The sequence below is a fragment of the Myotis lucifugus genome, unplaced genomic scaffold, assembly GCF_000147115.1.
Source record: "Myotis lucifugus unplaced genomic scaffold, Myoluc2.0 scaffold_215, whole genome shotgun sequence".
Classification (NCBI taxonomy): Eukaryota; Metazoa; Chordata; class Mammalia; order Chiroptera; family Vespertilionidae; genus Myotis; species Myotis lucifugus.
In genome coordinates, this window is record NW_005871263.1 from 531,776 (window position 1) to 546,187 (window position 14,412).

The window sequence follows — 14,412 nt, forward strand, 5'->3', positions numbered from 1 at the left end:
TCTCCAGAGGCCAGTGTTACAACACCCCACGTCTTGCCAGATGGAGTGCAGTGGGTTGTGTAGTGTGTGGAGGCCTGCTGTTCCGGTGAGGGCAGCACCCCAGAGGAGGTGACATCTGAGTGGAGCTCTCCACGAAAGCGTCTTGCCAAGACTTAAGGGAAGGACAATCTAGGTAGAACAGCAAGTGCAAAGGCCCTGGGGTGTGCGCATGCTTGGTGTTGTTTACAGAGCCGGGGAGGAGGCCTAGAGGACAGTGAGAAGCACATGAGCTTCCATCATAGAGGAGTGTCCTTTCCCAGGTCAAGTGGAATCCCTGGGTCCCAGCAGTGGGTGGCGCTGGCTGGTCCATCCAAATGGAATTCTGAGGCGGAGACCGGTGGACGTCCCAGGCGCCCCGGCTCCTGCTGTGGGTAGTTGTGGGCTCGCAGCCACTCACGCTGTCACCCCCTGGGATAACCCGATTTCCCTATGCGACAGGCCCCCGGCGGTGGAGGCCAGGATGAGAGGCTGCCTCTGTGCTCTGCGTGGCCCCCAGAGCCCCAAGCCCCACACCCGGATCAGGTGGGCACTACAGAAAGAGGGGTTCCCTTGGGTCTCGAAACACAGGTTGCTGGTGGTTTTGTAGAGAGTGAACTTGAACGTTCCTCTTCTTCTGGAGGTGGGGGAGCCACCATGTCTCGCTGGACCCCTGCCTTGGCTCTATTGGCAGTCTCGTGAGGCACTGGCACCACCTCACCTTTTAGGTACGTGCCCCGGGCTTGGCTCGTGGTCCCAGGGGGGCCAACCTGTTCTTTGCTTCTTGAATCTCATCCAAGTGTTCGCTCACATGGGTGATTATGACTTTATGACTCTGCCGAGTTAGCTCTCCCAAGGACTAGGCTTTGTTCCGAGTGGCATGCAAAGAAGCAGGTTTTGGTTGCCAGATGATAATTGCAAAAGAATTCCCACCTTCAAGGAGCCAGAGCCTGGCTATGTGGGTCTGAACCAGGCTCTGCTTCTCAGTGGCTGCCCCACCTGGGTCTGTGACTCAGTCTCTCTGTGCCTGTGTCACCATCCATTCGCTTAACTATCCCTCCAGGAAATTCTTACTGGCCACCTACTATGTGCTGGGCTCTGTCCTGGGTGCTGGCAGTGAGTGAGAGATGAGGGTCCTTCCTGCCTTCGCTGGGCTATTACAAGCCAGTGATAAAGGATCCTTGTAGCCTGAGCCACACTACCCTCTCTCAAAACCCAGGACCCATCACCATGGTAACTGGGTGCTGTGTCTATACTAGTGTATCTTGGGTGTTCACCCTTGTCCATCTAATGCTAAGCCTTTGTGGACAGAACTGTCGATGTGCCATCAATGAGATAATACAAGTGTCAGTGTAGAAGGTGCCAACTAAACAGCCTGGACCCATGTCCTTTAGGAACGTCGGAGATGGACTTGGACCTCCCTCCTGTCCTTCCAAGGGGCGTCCCCTACCAGGGCCTTGGGGAGTAGCTCTCTGTCTCCTGCCCTCAGGCACTGCTCCCTCAGCCCCTCAATGGTGCCGTGTGGCATGTGGATTTGGAGTTCTGAATCCTGAAGGCTAATGGCAGGGGGCAGGTTTTGAGGAAGATGCTGGATTAAGATCCCAGGAAGCTGCGTTTGGGAATGTGGCCTGTCCGTGTGTCCCTGGAAGTTTGCTCAGAGCAGGCGACCTCCTCTTGCCACCTTGTTGGCTGCAAGCTGCCCTGCCCTCCCCACCTGCCAGGCACATGCCCTCCTCCCAGTTAGCACCTCAGCTTCTTGCTCGAAACCAGCGTCTCAGAACTGCCACGTTTACTCATCCCGAGAGCTGGGGACAGTTTGGAACGCAGTGTGGCACATTTTTCTCGTAAACTCGAGGTCTTGCTGGTAAGATGTCTGGGTGCTGGGTGCTGGGTGCTGCAGGCTGCAGGCCTGCTGCCTGGGCTGCTTCCGGAGGCCTGGTTTGCAGAGTGTCGGTGACTCAGAGGGCAGCCAGTGCACCAGGCAGGGTGGCCGGGAGGGGCCCCTCTCCGCAGGATGTGAAAACGCACCCGAGAGCACGGCCGACCTCAGGCCCACCCACTCAGAAAATGCAGACAGCTCCACGGTGAAAGTGCTTCAGTGAGGAGGGGTGGCCTGGCCGTCCAATCCGTTCATCTGTTACCCAAGCGCTCTCTGTGTGATGGGCTTCACACACACTCACTGTGAGAACAGGAGCAGCTGCGAATACGGTTTTTGTTAGCTGGGCAGTGCTGCACCTGTATCCATTGCGTCTGAGATGCTCGGTGTTATTGCCATTTTGCAGATGAGAAAACTGAGGCGCAAAAGCTCCAGTGATTGGCTCACATCCCCTCAATGCATGTGCTTTGCTTACTATGTGCCAGACACTGTGGAAAGCACCTGTCATGTGTTGACTCGTTGATTTCCTCTAAAATGGGTGGCATCCTCTTTAAAATTGCCCGGGACAGTTATTGCCCACCTTGGACAGGGGAGGTGCAGAGAGGCTCGGGGCTCGCCTCGACAGCAGGCTGTGCCCCCTGGGATTTGGATCCCAGCAGCCTGGCTCTCAACAGTGCATTTCCCTGTGATTTTGCCCCCCCTAAGGTGGGGGAGCCCCTCACTGTGCTCAGAAAGGCTGTGTTTGTGAGCTCAGTGGAGGGCAGAGAAGGGGCTGTTGGCTGGAGAAACCCAGGCAGCATTTGAGGCTGGATGTAGACACAAAAGTAGGGTTAATTTTCTCACAGTTCTGGAGGCTGGACGTCCAAGATCAGGATGCAGGTGGTCGGGTTCAGGTGAGAGGTCTTTGCATATGGACACCTTCCCACTGTGCCCTCACATGGCAGAGATAAAGCCAGCTCTCGGGTGCCTCTTCGTAGAAGGGCACTAATCCCATCAGCAGGGCCCCATCCTTGTGGCTGGATCTAACCCTAATCCCCCTCCAAAGGCCCGGTCTCCAAATACCATCACATTGGGGGTTAGGGCTTAAACAGCAATTTGGGGGACACAATTTGGTCCACAGCAGGGACTGTACAGGTGAAAGTTTTGGTCAAGGGGATGAGTCAGGAGTTCAGGCTCTGTCTGCATGTCCCGGGAGATATACTGTGTCTCAGGGACACCTGGTGTAATGTCACTTATAGTCCTTGCCGGTCACTCAGGGCAGCCTCTGAGTTGAGAGCAGTAAGTGTCAGGATCTGACCTGTGAATCTCACTTGGAGAAACTTACAAGGAGGCCTGGTCCCTGCTTAGTTAGGCCTGGTGGAATCTCTTCTCTTGCCTAGGAGGCCCAGGAGACCCTGATTTACTTTGCTGATTCCCCACAGGCTCTTGGCTGAACAGGAAGGTGGAGGGTGCTTGGCCCTGTACTTGACCTTTCCCTCCCTCTCCCCCAGGCAGGCAGGTGGGTGGGTGGGCTGGCTTATCCAGGGCTGGGCCCCATAGTGAGGCATTGCCAAGTACATGTGGGGACAGGCCTGCACGCCCAGGCAGTCTGCAGGTCAGTCAATGCTCATGCCCGAGGGCCTCGAGGGAGGCAGACGTGGCTGGAACCCGGGGGAGCAGGGGAATCGTAAGACAATACACAGACAGATGGGCAGTGTTGGGAAAGGGAGGGTGATGATCGGATGCTTCCTTCCAGGACGGGCCCATGGTGGCCTTAGGAAGAGTGTGGTTGTGGCTTGAGCTGGTCGGGACACATGTGGAAGGACAGAATGATCTGGAAGGTGAATTTATGGTAGGGTGCGGCGGAGGCTGGGCTGGAGGATTCAGTCAACGTCCGGTGAACCCTTGCCAAGCGTCAGGGGCCAGGGTGGTTTTCGAAGGAAAGGTCGCGTGTGCAGGGCGGGGCTGACCTCCTCCCAGAGGCCACCAGGACAGTTGGCGCGAGGGAAGCAGCTCAGGATAGAAGTGCTTCCCGCTGCCCCAGCGCCCACCTGGCCGGCCGCGCTGCACTCCCCGCCTCAGTGCCATCTTTCATGCCTGAGCAACGAGAAGTCAACTCCAATGTCAGAGCAAACGCCTGGCTCGTTCCTCCAACCCCCGAAGAGAAAGACGGCTTCCCAAACAATTAGGTATTTATTTTATCATCTCATTTGCGGTCGCAGGCCACTCTGTGGGTTTGGATCGCTGCTGCTTTCCAGAATGGCAACTGGATGTAGTAACAAGTGCTTTTCTTTTGTTTCTGTTTTGTTTGAAAAAAAAAAAAGCAACTTATTTTGCAGCACTTGCTTGCGGCTGAGGCCTCCCGGCAGAGGTTTGGGGTCGAGGCCTGAAGAGATGGCTGAAGAACAAGGAAGCAGGGGTGTGTGTAGAATGCTTTCCTGCCTGTGGTCGCGGCCTGAGAGCTGTGTGCTTGCCTGTCCGGACGGATGCCGCGTAGCTGCATGTCATCAGAAGAAATTCTGCTGAATTGGAGAAAAGGCCTGGGCAGAGGGGGAGGCTCGGCTCCGGTCTGTGCTTACACAGTTGGCTAGTCCTTCCTTGCGGGGCAGCGTGGCTTGGAGGGAGTCCAAATGGTTTCTCCCTTGATCTAAGCCGCCGTGTGATTATGGAGGAAGTGGGCCGGGGAAGAGACGGTCGCATGTTCTGTACTGGTTGGGACTGGTTTCCACTGTAGGACCATCGAGCGGAACGCACCGTAGACAAGTCTCTGACTCCCATCTGCTCTATGACAGATGCGCTCGGGCCTCTCCATCTAACTGCATCCATGTCTGTGTTCTCAACGGCTGCAGGCTGGTTGTAGGATTAGTCAAGGTGACAGGTTCTTGGGTCTGTGTTTCTTATGCTTTCATGTTGGTTATCAGTGTTGATTAATCAGTGAGCCTCTTCCAACCTGTATCCTAAATGAATCCCCAGACTAGCGGCCGAGTCAAAGGTTCAGGCCTGGGGTTGTAAAAACGCAGCTTCACTCTGTAGGTCTTCAGCTCCGTGAAGCACCACCGAATGGGGCAGTGATTCTAGGGCCCGAGGCTCCCTCTCTGCCGTAGGGAGGGTTTGTGGTTGTCACCCAGGGGGCATACGGTAACTCAAACACTGGAGGGTGGTAGAGCTGGGGCCTGATCTCGGCTCTGCAGTGCCAGGAGGCTGCTCGTGGACAAGTCGCTCCATCTTTCTCTGCCTCAGTACCGCTGACCTGAGAAATGGGCACCACACCACCAACCCCACCTATGAAGAAGGATGGTTGGTGGTCTGGGTCTGGAGCTGAAATTTGAGTTGAATTTTGGGTCTTAGTTGAATTAAAAGGGGCCCTTCCTCTGGCTCTTGCTGTTTTGTCTTCCACCAAGAGACAGACAATTAAAGAGTGAAACTTCATGACTAAACAGGAAGCTGCACCCCAAAAGGCCACAGACAAACTGGTGGGTTAGATGCTTTGTAAATTCTCTGAACTCCGGTGCAGAGGGGTGGGGAGTGGAGGTAGTGCAGGCTCAGCTTCTTGGGGACCAGCCTCTGAGACTCCCCCTCAGAGCACCCAGGTACTGGCCAGCTGTGTGGGGAGCCTGGTCCCTGGGGTTCCACCTGGGTTCCACTCCCTGCTCCCAGGGTGTGCCTTGGAAGGTGCCCGGCCCCTGGTACCCGCTCAGCGCTGCTTGAATGGGTCCATATGGACAAAGTGAGGATGTCTTGGCCGTGACAGCTCCGTGGAGCTGATTTTCTCAAAGTAACAACTGAGTCAAAGGCTCTCCCTTAAGCTCCAGTGGGATCCACCTGCTGTTGGACAGAGACGGGGAGATGGGCACCCGTGTGGTGGTGGACACGGGATGGTGGACACAGGAGGTTTTCATTTCTGGATGCATTTTGAGGGCAGATCCAGAAGCATTTGTATGCGGAGGGGATGTGGGCTGTGACCAAAATTGGCCTGAGCAACCGGAAGTAGGGAGTATGTTTCCTATAATGGGGACAAGTAAGTAGAGCAGGGCTATTTTCGGGGCGGGGGGGCATGGAGGTGGGAGTGAGTCGGGAGTTTGGTTTGGGCCATATTTGAGAGGCCCTGTGGGCAGTTAGGTGTCTGAATCTGAAGTTCCGGTGTGAGGTCTGGGCTAGAAAACATGGATTTGGCCATTGTCAGGATGTAGGTGATATTTTAAGGCCCTGAACCATGGGTTTGGGACAAGCCAGTGTGTAGCACAGGTAGGGAAGGACAGTGAGCGAGCTGCCCGAGGGCCACAGGCACCTGGAATTTTGGCGAGTGGGTCTTTGTGCTTCAGGAGACGGCCTGAGATGCCCGGTCCAAACTGTGTTTATAGCAGCTACGGAGGAGGGCGGGCAGGGAGATGGTTATTTTGTCCTGGGCTGCAGCCGCCTGTGATGAACCCCGAACAAACCTATGAGAGCCCAGCATCTGGGAGTTCAGGTCTGTCTCCCTGCAGAAAAGAGCTGAGTGCGCACTGCTTGCAGGGGAGCTTCAAATCTCACCGAGCGCCTCTCCTTGAGAGAGCATCGGGTTTAGCTCATGACGCTAGTGAACAGGCATCTAGCAACGGCTGGATCACTCCCCAGGAAAGTGCATCTCAAACTATTTCTCAACCAGGGAGTCAAAACGGACCCTGGCCGTGTCCTTGGGCCATTGAAAGGGGCTGGAGAGAATACACGTTTGGAAAACTGTAGGCGTTACACAGCTATAGAGGGCAGTTTGTTGTGGTTTTAAAATGAAAATGTGACATAATGGAATGGTTTGTAAAGTCGACTACTCGCAGCTCCTTTTTAAGGGCCTTCGGTGCTCTGATTGGGCGGGGCTATAAAAATAAGTCACTTTTTAAAAAAATTGCCGATCAAAGCCACAGGAAGAAAATCTGAATTCTTAGGAATTTGCATGCCCACTGAGGTTGTATCACCACTAAGAACAAAACAGGGCTCCACTTTAGCACCTATTAAAGCCTGAAGGAGGATTGCGTGGGAGTCGATCCCTCATGAAATTGATATTCTTTGCAGCAGAGCTAGCTTCTAAAATTGCATCGCATTCGTTGGCCATGGTTTGAAGCTCCATGGCATAAGTTTTGTCTCACTTAAACTATCAAACCAAAACATCGCCACAATCTGCTACTGCACTCCGATCTCCCCACTTCTTTGCACAAAGTCCCTCATGTCAGTGACGGTCGCCCTGGTTTGGGGTTAATTCTGGCACCCATGTTAAGATGACACCGGATTTGGGCAGAGGGTTCCGTTCTGTCCTGGGTCCCACGTGGCCCTGGTTTTAATGAGATACTCATTAAATGGCTGATATGAGCATGGGTTGCAAGCATAGTAGAGGTCGAAGATGACGTTTTATCTTCTTCTCAAAAATGGTTTTGCAAATCTCTTTCAGAGCTGATAGACACACCCCTTAGCTGGATACAAAACATATTATGAAACAGAATGACTGTGATCTTTGATCCGAGAAATCAAAGTTAAAGGTAATTCATATCTTCTGCCTCTCCTTTTGTTTTCCAGCTCTGTGTTTCCTTAACTTGAATAAAAGAAAACTTGACAACCTGAAGCCCATCCTCACAGACACCATTACCTGCTCTTTTAAGGGCTGGACCCCCGCCACTTCGTAAGGGGGCTCCCTGGGGGACACCCCGGGGATGCTCTGGGTCTGTGAGGCTGGAGCTCCAGGTTGGGGCGGGAAGGGGGGGATGGGGCGCTGGGGATTTGCATGCTCTCCCAGGGGCCCCAGCACCCTTCCCGGGGGACTGCAGCCTTGTCATGCTCCCATTTGAAAATTCTGCTCCTGTACTTTGCTACCTCTTTTTGGGTTTCGTCTACTTTGCTTGGTGTATGCAGTTAGGCAGGCTCTCCGTCAGCGGTGGGGCGTTCTGCGCTGGGAAAAGAGAGGGGGCAGGTCCATAAGAAAACCCAGGCAACTACTCTCTCACCACGCTTGGGCCGCCTCCCGTCTTGATCTCATCAGCTTAACTGGCCGCTCGGTGTCCCCACTGAGCTCAGCACAGCCCCTCATTGAGCTTCAAGCTGTAGATACACCTCAATCGGCTCCGGGTTCTGGGCCTGCACAGAGCGCCTGGCAGCTGACACCCTTTATAATGCAGGTGGCGGGGGGGGCTCTGTGGGTGCAGCGTCCACGTGGGACAGTGAGGAGGTTGCGTTACCTCTCTGTGCCTCAGCTTCCTGCTGAGATGTCAGCCTCGGCCCATTCTGATCAGACCAGCTGCGGTGCCCAGCACCTGGGAAGTGTGCACCGGGAGCCAGCCAGCCTCAGCACTGGGGTTTCCGTGCCTCCTGAACCCTCGCAGTCGCCACCGGGCTGTGGCTTTTGAACGGTCCCTTGGTCATTGAAAGTGGTTCATAGCTCACAGGACAGACCCTGAGGTCCTCACGCCAGTGGCCCAATGAAAACACAGAACCACCCTCAGATGCCATTCCTTTAGCACACACAGTGAGGTGAAGGTCCAGGACCCTGCTCCCCAGAGGGTGGGGCCACTTCGATGCCACCTCCCACGGGCAGCATGAACCCCGAGTCAGGAGGGGCACATTCTCAGCCGTGGCTACCAAGCACTGTCCACAGGCAGAGGCAGCAGTACCACCACCAGTGCCCACTGCTGGGCCCCCACCAGGTGCAGGCTCCCCGAGGGCTTCACGCCCAAGGAGTCAGGATGACAGAAATGCAGCTGCAACAGCAGTGCTGAGAGGGTAGCCCCTGGGGGCGTCGGAAACGGTCCTCCCCTCCCTGGTTAGGACTTGGCAATGCTTCTGGCCCGCAGGGCCCGGGGACTTGGCCTCAGAGGGGAGCACCAGTAGGAGCTCCTCAGACTTCACCACAGCCCTGGGCTGCAGGCTCACCAAGGGGTTTTGTCCTTGTCACTGAGCCTCGGAGGTCTAGCCCCTCCGGAAAGCCATGTTCCCAGAGCAGCAGAGATGCTGGGAGAACACAGATCATTTCACTTGTGAAACCAAAGTTGCAGGGAAGACCCCGGGCCCCTTTCCACCTGCTCATGGGGGACACGGGCCTGGAGCTGGCTCTTGACCTTCAGAGCAGCTTTCCCCAGGAGCAGCTGGAGTTCTCGGACTCTTCGATTTGGCCCAGAGCGTGCAGCCGCCTCGATTCCCGCCCGAACTCGAGTGTCTTTCTGGCCACGGCCCTTGCGGCTGGCCCCAGGCTCTCGCGGGCACTCACGTGGTCTAACCAGAGTTCAGAAAACATGCTTGAGGTTTGGGAGAGAAGCAGGATGGGGTCTGTCCACTCCCTTCCTGTTGCTTTTTTCTCAGGGGATTAAGTTCCAAAGTCAGCAGTTAAGGGGAAAAGGCCTAGAGTCAAAATTACCCTTGAAAGCCTCTTCAGTTGTACCTAAGAGTACGTGTGTGTGGTTTTCTGTATGCAGCCCTGCGCAGCCATTCCCTGCAAGCTGATGTGTGAGCACGTCGGCTCAGCTAGAAGCCAGTCGGCATGCATCTGTCTGGGCCTCCAAGCGAACCAGAAAATTCCCGGGGCAGAGTGGGATGCTCACAGAAATCAATTCTGTTTGTAGAAATTTAACCCTAAGTCGCCCCAGAATTGCTTGATGCACAAAACCAGGAAGGGGCATTGGCTTCCTCACATTGCCACCCCCAAAAAGTAGGTGAAGAAAACATTGGGTTTTCCTTTTCTTCTTTGCCATTGGTATACACTAAGGGGTCACTAAACTACATCGCAGGCCAAATCTGGTTCCCGGCCTGTTTTGGTAAATAAAGTTTTATTGACACACGACTATGCCCATTTGCTCACATACTGTCTATGGCTAGGGCTGCTTTCATGCTCCAACCACAGAGCTGAGGGATTAAGGGGCTATATCGCCCCTTATAATGTTTCTATCCGGCCCTTTACAGGAAAACTTTAGTGACCCCTCAGATATTCTTATGTCTACAGCCATATATTAGAAGAATTCTAGTTTCTTGTTGATTTGTAATACCTCTTTATATATGAATGACTTTTTGTCACCCACTGAAAACATTTGGAATTTTGAAGAGAAAAGTGTATAACTTTTATGTACTTACATCTGTCCGTCTTTTCCTTTCTGGCTTTGGCCTTAAGAGTCAGGCTTAGTGATCACCCTGAGGTTGTAGACGTGTTCCTCATCGGTGTTTCCATCGCAGTGCCTCTACGGGGATAAAAGGTCGGGTGCTTGTGGCAGACCTAGCACCACTGGCCTCAATTCTGTTCTGAGAAAGTGATACTCAGTGACCACCTTAACCACTCGGCTCATGGCTTTCTCTGCTGTTGACTCACACAAAAGCCACTGAGGACTCCAGGGCCCCATAAGAAGGGTGACGATTACTGAGCTTAATAGCACGGTCTCTGTACCACCCGCCATATAGTGTCCCTGTTTGTGAAATGGGTCCTGGGTTCCGGTCCTGATCCCCTCACCTGCTATGGCAGAGGACTGCCTGTCTCTGTTTCCCCATCCATAGAGTAAGCATATTCTATGACTAGGTTTGCTGTGAGAAATAACTTAGCCCTTAGAACAGTGCCTGACACACAGTTCGCCCTCGATAAATGTGAATGGTTCCCATTCTTTTGTAGAAAATGCTTTAGACAAGTCATAGACAGGCAACCAATTTGTCAATCAGATAACAAAGGAAAATCAGCTTCCCTAAACCAAGTGACCTAGGCTGCTGGTACGGGGTCCTTGTGGTGGGCTAAGATACATGCATTAGGCACCTGCTGTGTGCATGGTGCAGTCCATGGTACAGTGAGGACACAGGTGACTCCAATAACCTGGCAGAGGAGAGGCGAGCAAAGCATTTTGAGAATTCAATACAGTTGATCCTTGAACAGCATGGGTTTGAACTCTGTGGATCCACTTATCCATGGATTCTTTTCAATAAATACTGTAAACGTATTTTCTCTTCCTTATGATTTTCTTCATATTTTTTCTCTCTAGCTTAGTTTATTGTAAGAATAGAGTATATAATACATACAGCTTACAAATTGTGTTGACTATGTTTTTCAGTAAGGCTTTGATCAACAGTAGGCTATTGGTAGTTAATTTTGGGGAGAAACAAAAGTTCTATGTGGATTTTCCACCTGCACAGGGGGTCGGTGCTAACCCCCGTGTTGTTCACGGGTCAACTGTGCTTGCTTCCGGAGGGAGTGAGGGCCCCCTGGTAGGGGTGTGATGGCCTGTAGGGATGGGCAGGAGGGAAGCTAGGGTTTGAACAAGGATTGGGGCTAGTGGTAGAACTGCACGTGGCCAATTTGGGAAGAAGTGGGAGGAGAGGTTGGCATAGGATAGATGCTCAAAACACGTATTGAATGGATGAAATGCTGATGGCAATGGCATAGAAAAGGGGTTCAGGGCTTAGGCCTCAGAGTCAGACCTGGGGGCAAAGGCCAGGGTGACCTGAGGCTATGTAACCCCTGTCTAAGCGTCACTGTTCTCATTCGTCAATACATGTTAGTGAGCACTTCCTGTGTACCCAGGCACTGTTACAGAGCTAGGTGCATGGGGTGGGGGCAAGAACATTAACAAAGCACCAGAGAATTCCCAGGAGCCGATAAATAGAGGAGACGAGGGGACCCCACCATGGGGAGGAGCACTGCGCATCGCCACCAGGGCAGCCTCCCAGAAGAGACCATCCAGGCGGAGCCGTGAATGAAGTGAGGAGGAAAAGCAGAGGCGGTGGAAGCCCAGCCAGGGCAGAGGCTCTGGGGCACGAGTTGGGCACGGTGGGGCGCAGGGCCCGGGAAGCTGGTGTGGTTGGCATGCAGTCGGGGAAGGGCAGCAGGGCCAGGTCACAGGGCCTGCAGGGAAGCAGGGGGAGGCCAGGCTCAGAGCAGGGTTCTAGGAGAAGGGAGGCCTTAAGTGCATGGAGGGGTTCAGAGCAAGGGAGTGAAACTAAGGATGTGAGAATGAGGGGACAGCAGGGCTGAGAGGGGGGGACCCTCGGTCTCCCCAAGGACAAAAGGTGGGAGAGACAAAGGGAGGGATACCAGGTGGACACCGTGGAATGGAGGCAAAGGGCAGTGGCAGCTCCCTGTCTCTCGTCCTTGAGCTGGGACACCTGGGTCTGCGAAGGCGGGAGCTCCCGCAGGCAGGAGACCGAGTTGGGATGAAGTGGTCACGCAACGACCCTCTCAGTGCTGGGAGCCCTAGTCTCCAGACTGATGCACCTGTACGGTCATGGTTACCACCAGCTGGCACTTGTGCACTAGAACTTTCTCCCGTGCACAGCCAGGGGAGCAAGCGCTGAGGTTTCAGGAAGAGCGGGTTCCTCTCCCGGGAGGTTGCGTGGGTTTGCGTGGACCTCACTGCCCGGCCACCTCCTACCCCCGAGGGCGGGCCATCGAAGTAAGTGCACCAGCTCCTGCACGTTCCAGAGGCAACTGGGCTTCTACCTGAGTCGCTCGCAGCCAGGAGGGAAAGCGGCTTGTGTCCCAGCATCCATCCCCTGCCCTGGCCCCCCCAGCCCCGGGTTCTGACCAGGGAACCGGCCTTTGTTGAGCGCCCTGATGCCAGCGGCTCTGCCCACCGGCTATTTTTAGAAGCAAAGGTGGTGGAAAGTTCCCACTGAGGATCAACTCCTCTCGTTTCCTAGGTTGAGAAAACAGGAAGCCCTTCAGAATCCGGGCTTTGAAAAGCTTCGCTGAAGCTGCGCTGACCCCCCGCCCCCTGGCACCGGGCTTTCATGGGGCCTCACAAAGGCCCTGGCTCACCAGGCCCCGCAGGGCTCTTGAGGGGCAGGGCTGGGGCAGCCATTCGCCATTGGTGCCTGATGTAGGGCTCCCAGAATTCCCCTGGCACATAGTAGGTGCCCAATTAATGCTGGTTAGCTGAATCTGTCCATTCATCCTCTGAGTTCCCACTCATGGACCCCTTTCCACACTGGAAATGGATGTTATTCTAATGTACATTTGCATGCATGAACATACATGGATCATATTCAAATATGTACATATATGTCACATACATACATATTACTCTACAAACCAATACCTGCTAGACACTGGCCACTGTGGTAACTGTCACTTGTATCATCTCATCCAAGCTCCTCAACAACCCTCAGAGGAAGGTAACATTTTTATATAAAGTTTACAGATGGGGAAACTGAGGCACAAAGTACTTCCATCACTCAGGCAGGGTTCAGCAAACAGGGAGTGGCAGAGGCAAGACTCTAACCCTGGCCAGCAGGCTCTGGAGCCTGGACTCCGCCTCGCACATGCTCTCGGCATCCCTCTGCAGAATAGCGAGCCGTGCCGGACTGGTTGCTGGTGCAAAAGAAAGCATTGAGCCCAGCGCCCCCCACAAAGTGCGGGGGTATCGCTAACCATCGCAGCCACCGGCGACAGAACCCCCTCACCAGGCCGGTGCAAGGAGTTTGTATGTCCATCGCGCCTCACATCCACCCCAAAGGGCACACACTGTTATGATCCCCACTTTACAGATGAGAAAACCAAGGCACAGAGAGGTCGTCACACGGCAGCCAGTTTTGTGAGGGCGCTGAGTCACGCCTGACTCGTCCAGCTCTAAAGCAGTGTACATCACTCTCCTCCTATTTCGGGTGTTGCACTCATCCCTGGACCTAGGAGGACCCAACTTGAACAGGGAGAGACTTTGAGCAAATCTCCACAGTGAACCCTTACTTCCAATTTTCCGTCTCTAACTGTAGGTGAGGCTAAGATGAGAAGAGAAAATAGGAGGTGGCTGTGGAAAGGATTCGGTGTCAGAACAAGGAGAGGGAGGTTCATGTACCTGTGATGGGACCGCTCAACTGCCCACCCGAAGGTGTGCACACCCCTGGGGCAGGCGCACACCCTGTTGGGCCGCATTGATGGCAGGGTCTTCTTTCTAAGAACGCAAAAGGAAGCTTTCACAAGGCCCACTATTCTAAGACCTCACTGCCTTGATTCCAGGAAGTAGCGTCCTGGATAAGTGGCCCAAACGGGACAGGAGAGCTGGTGCTGTGTCCTGGAGGAAGAGGCCACCTTCAACTTGATAAGCCTCGCCACGTGGGGCGGGTTCCTGGTTGTGCTGAAATAGAGATGATGTGCACATTGGTGGCCAGTCTGTCTGTGGTGTCCCCCCACTGTCCTTTTACAGGCCTCTTTTGGGGGCTGTACATGCTGTGGGTCAAGGAACTGTGTTTCAGTCCTGTAATAGGTATTTCCTGGATGTCGTGATAATGGAAGGAGTCTGGTGTGCAATAGGGAGCCTACAGCGCATTAAATAAACAGAGGGAAGCTAGGCTATGGACAAGGCTCAGTGGAGCATCAGCCTATGAACCAGGAGGTCACGGTTCGATCCCCAGTCAGGGCACATGCCCAGGTTGCAGGCTTGATCCCAAGTGTGAGGCATGCAGGAGGCAGCCGGTCAATGATTCTCTCTCATTATTAATGTTTCTATCGCTCTCTCCCTCTCCCTTCCCCTCTGAAATCAATAAAAATATTTTTGAAAAGATAAAAATTAGAAGAAGAGGAACTTACTGAGAACCTGCCACCAGGACCAACTCCATTTCTG

The 14,412-nt window shown here is 54.0% G+C and overlaps 1 protein-coding gene across 1 annotated transcript in view; it reads left to right on the forward strand.

Moving 5' to 3' along the window:
- Positions 1–14,412, forward strand: part of NFATC2 (nuclear factor of activated T cells 2) — a 148,225-nt gene that overhangs the window by 130,554 nt on the left and 3,259 nt on the right.